This window comes from Colobus angolensis, unplaced genomic scaffold (assembly GCF_000951035.1).
Source record: "Colobus angolensis palliatus isolate OR3802 unplaced genomic scaffold, Cang.pa_1.0 Scaffold187, whole genome shotgun sequence".
Taxonomy (NCBI): Eukaryota; Metazoa; Chordata; class Mammalia; order Primates; family Cercopithecidae; genus Colobus; species Colobus angolensis.
In genome coordinates this window covers 1,653,796-1,659,054 of record NW_012115010.1, presented here as the reverse complement: position 1 = coordinate 1,659,054, position 5,259 = coordinate 1,653,796, and positions in this window count along the sequence as shown.

The window sequence follows — 5,259 nt, the reverse complement described above, 5'->3', positions numbered from 1 at the left end:
AAAAAAAAAAAAAAAAAAAGTAATACCCAAGATATACACAGAATATATTAGTGATATACACAGAAAACCTAATATGAAAATCTTTTCCTCATACATTTCACCTGTAAGTTGATCTTGGTGGGAATACTTGAGCAGAGAAATTTCCAACTAAAGGTTTGGGCGTAAAAGATGCCTTTTTTCAGAGCTGATTTGAAGCTCTTCTGGGACTGCTGTGGCTAAATAGGTCAGCATATTTGTGGCGTCGCAATCTGGGGAATATAGGTAGCCTGGTGGGGGAGGCTGGGGTCTAAGCTCAGAAGCTGGGAATGCACCCTTGACATCCCCCGGTTCTGGAGGCCTTTCCTGGAGTGCCTTCTGCAAGGGACCCTTTGCGGCAGCAGAGTCAGCAGTGTCATTGGAAAGCCTAATCCACCTCCTGAGAAGGAAACAGCAATGCCCTCTTGTTCCTTCAGACGGGATAGCTGACTGGGAGGTCACGAACAGCTCTCCCTCAGCAGCGCAGATTGTAAACTGGTCAGCCAACCATATTTGGTAATGAACTTGTGAGCTGTTTGAAAGCTATTGGGGCAGTTAAATCACTCTGGATCTGTTAGTTTTGAAAGCAGATTCTTTGGCAGATTTGCCATCAGTACAGAGACTAATACGTGAAAAAGGTATTGGCATCAAATATGTTTTCTTTGCTACACAGAGTTTGAAGACTGTTTTTAAGGTTTTAAGGGCTTATATGATACTTTTAGGGTTTGTTTTCTTTAGATATCTCCCGTTGGAAGCAGGTTACACAGGGGCATGAAGAACATGGAAGTGGAGCCAAAGTTGGGAACAGAATCCAGGTCTATACAATCCAGTATCCTTTGTTCTTGCAAGAGGAGGGTCCAGAAGCAGCTGTTAGTGGGTACTCACAAGGGTTTAGGGGCATCTTTGCTGGGTGGACCTTGTATCTGTCTATTACAATACTTTCTCAAAATGTAACCATTGGACCATTGGACTACTTGCTAGAAGTAACAGGAATGCTATTAAAATATAGATTCTTAGGCCGAGGCGGGCAGATCACGAGTTCAGGAGATCGAGACCATCCTGGCTAACACAGTGAAACCCCATCTCTACTAAAAATGCAAAAAAATTAGCCGGCCGTGGTGGTGGGCACCTGTAGTCCCAGCTACTCGGGAGGCTGAGGCAGGAGAATGGTGTGAACCCGGGAGGCGGAGCTTGCAGTGAGCAGAGATCGTGCCACTGCACTCCAGCCTGGGGGACAGAGCGAGACTCCATCTCAAAAAAAAAAAAAAAAAAATTTTAGTGAGATATAATTTACATGGAGTAAAACTGTTGTATAGTTAGAAATGCATACAGTTAAGTAACCACACCAGAAAGATGCAGAATAGTTGCATTACCCCCAAATTATCTGGTGATTCTTATGTACATTATAGTTTGAAAACCACTCATTTTTTAAAAATTGAAGTAGGCTGGGCACAGTGGCTCACGCCTGTAATCCCAGCACTTTGGGAGGTTGAGGTGGGCGGATCACAAGGCCAGGAGATCGAGACCATCCTGGCTAACACAGTGAAACCCTGTCTTTACTAAAAATACAAAAAAATTAGCCAGGAGTGTTGGCAGGCTCCTGTAGTCCCAGCTACTGGGAAGGCTGAGGCAGGAGAATGGCGGGAACCCGGGAGGCGGAGCTTGTAGTGATGTCTGCCTAACCCATTGGTGGGGTCTGCATTGAATCTCTAAGAATATTGTTCTGAAACATGCAGGTGGGGTTTGTATAAAAAGCCTGTCCAACATTTAGTTCCCCACCCCATCAGAATCATACTGTTTTGAATTGCCATATAAGACATGCTCCATCATGACACTTGCTTCTACTCCAAATGTAAGTTGAGTTCTTAGTCCTTCACCTGCTAGAATCAGGATACAATCAACATGATTATGTTCCTTAACACACTTTGATTTATGCAGATGTGGTGTGTCCTTTGCTCTTCATTTTTCTCTTAAGATGGAGTCTTGCTCTTGTCGCCCAGGCTGGAATGCAATGGCGTGATTTCAGCTCCCTGCAACCTCCACCTCCTGGGTTCAAGCGATTCTCCTGCCTCAGCCTCCCGAGCAGCTAGGATTACAGGCACCGTCACCATTCCCGGCTAATTTTTTTTGTATTTTTAGTAGAGACAGAGCTTCACCATGTTGGCCAGGCTGGTCTTGAACTCCTGACCTCGTGATCTGCCCACCTCAGCTTCCCAAAGTGCTGGGATTACAGGCATGAGCCACCGTGCCCGGCCTGCTCTTCTTAAAACCCATTATTCAGAAGAGATTTGTAAAAGAAATAGGCTTTTTCTTTTTTTTTTGGTTAATTCAAACTTGAGGGGAAATTTAGATAGCATTTTCCCCTAAAGAAATGTTAATGTTCATTTTGTGGCTTTGGTTTTGCTTATTTAGTTTTGCCTGTTTCTTTATGTGTTCATTTAAAGCCACAAGTATGTTACATCATTTGAAGTCAGTTTTTCTGGGGATTTTCCTTGACTAATGTCTATAGAATTATTTACTCCTGATACAAATGAACTTTGCCATCCAGAATGATTCTCACAGTTTCGGACTTCCACATAATGTGTGTGTGTGTGTTTTTTTTTTGGAAGGACATCTGTATCTTCAAAGGGGAAAAAAATCAGTATTAAGTACTTTATTAACTCATTTATTCATGATACGAAATTAAGCAGATCACTTTACTTTTCCAAGTTTCAGGAGCCTCTCAAAAGTGTTACGAAGTGGTTAGAAAAGGCCTCTGGTAAAAGGTGTTCAAGGACCAACCATTATTATTGGTCACTTGTTTGAACTTGGCGCTTAAAAAAAAAGTTGGACTGTGACGCTTGGTGCTGTTTATCACAGACATCAGTGATGGTCTGAAACACTCTTTAGCAGTTTATACCAAGAATGGACTTAATTTGTTATCAGTTACACCCATGATTTACTCGTTCAGCTTGTACGAGTCCATACTTCATGCTTTCTGTCTCATTTAAGAGACAGTCCACTTCTAAAAATAACATCAATAGTTGATGACACGTTTTTGGCTAGCCAGCCTTCTGTAAAAGGCAAGAATGTTAGACATGCACAGTTTCCTTCAAATCAAATGTTTAATAAGATACTTCAAGAAACGCCTTTTTAAAAATCAAAGGTTTTTGGCCAGGCGTGGTGGCTCACGCCTGTAATCCCAGCACTTTGGGAGGCCAAGGTGGGCGGATCTTGAGGTCAGGAGTTTGAGACCAGCCTGGCCAACATGGTGAAACCTCATCTCTACTAAAAATACCAAAAATTAGCCGGGCGTGGTGGCGGGCGCCTGTAATCCCAGCTACTCAGAGGGCTGAGACGAGAATCGCTCGATCCCAGGAGGTGGAGGTTGCAGTGAGCCGAGATTGCGCCATTGCACTCCAGCCTGGGCGATGAGTGAAACTCTTAAAAATAATAATAATAAAGTCCCTGCATGCAGTTTGGAAATAAAATTTAAACTCATCTATATATAATACATATGTAATAATTCACAGTCACCATCAAATGTTGGAATCCTTGAATTGTATAATTGTGCTCATTCCGACCACATCATGAAGAGTTTAAAGATTTGTATTTGCTGTTGTCCCTATGTAGTTCTATCGATGTTTGGTTTTGCTTTTTGGGGTTTGTTTTGAGAAAAGATCTGTTGCCTAGGCTGGAGTGCAGTGGCACAATCAACACTACAACCTGGACCTCCTGGGCTCAAGCAGTCCTCCCACTTCAGCCTCCCAAGTAGCTGGGCTGCAAGTGCTCACCACCACACCTTGCTAATTTTTGTATTCTTTGTAGAGACAAGGATCTCTATGTTGCCAAGACTGGTCTCAAACTCCTGGGCCCAAGCAATCCTCCCGTCACAGCCTCCCAAGGTGCTGGGATTACAGGCATGAGCCACTGTGCCCAGCCTGTTTTTAATAATGATATTAAGTGAGTTTGGTTCCTGTGTTATTAATCAACGTTAATAATCGTACTTTTTTTTTTTTTTTTAAAGAAACCATGGTGGGCCGGGCGCGGTGGCTCAAGCCTGTAATCCCAGCACTTTGAGAGGCTGAGGTGGGTGGATCACTAGAAGTCAGGAGTTTGAAACAAGCCTGGCCTACATGGTAAAAACGCCTCTACTAAAAATGCAGAATTTAGCTGGTCATGGAGGTGCACGTCCCAGCTACTCGGGATGTTGAGGCATGAGAATTCCTTGAACCCAGAAGGCAGAGGTTGCTGTGAGCCAAGATTGTGCCACTGCACTCCAGCCTGGGTGACAGAGTAAGACTGTCACCAAAAAAAAAGGAAAAAAGTGCACCAGTGCAGTTTCTACAGAGATAAAAGAAGTAATAGTTCTGGCTGGGTGTGGTGGCTCACGCCTGTAATCCCAACACTTTGGGAGGCCAAGGCAGGTGGATCACATGAGGTCAGGAGTTCGAGACCAGCCTGGCCAACGTGGCAAAACTGTCTCTACTAAAAATATAAAAATTAGGTATGGTGGCACGTGCCTGTAATCCCAGCTACTTGGGAGTCTAAGGCATGAGATGAGAATCTCTTGAACCCGGGAGGTAGAGGTTGCAGTGAGCTGAGATTGCACCACTGCACTCCAGTTTGGGTGACAGAGTGAGACTCAAAAAAAAAAAGGTACTAGTTCTGCATTTCAGAGTTGGCTTGTTGAACCAGGCTATATGCTTCCAAGATTTAAAATGTTTTTCTGTATTATACTCTCAATTGTGTTTTTAAAAATATCTTACAGAAATCTCTACCTCAGGCACTAAGTGTTATGACGTGGGTAGCATATTGATATCGAAAACTTAGCTAGGACTTCCAGCCTTTTAAGATAATTTAAATGTAAAATTAAACGGTTAACCAGCAATCTAATGTCATGTGGTGTGCAGTTTGGATATTGCATGAACAGCTAAGGATTCACCTGTTCTAGTGCCAAAGATCACTCATTGCTAATTTTGTTCTGTACAGCTTATGTAAAACTTTCATGGTGGAGACAGACTCTGTGCTCAGGGCCTTGTCTCTAGGAAGATTTTGTCAATTCCAAATACAGTTTTGAAGATTCTTTTGTGGTTTGTGCTTCCTTTCTCAGAATTCGAAACCAACTGAAAATCAGCTGCCAGGAAATGTCATATTGAGGATTTTACCCTATTCATATAAAATAATACCCAAGATAGGCCGGGCGCAGTGGCTCAAGCCTGTAATCCCAGCACTTTGGGAGGCCGAGATGGGTGGATCACGAGG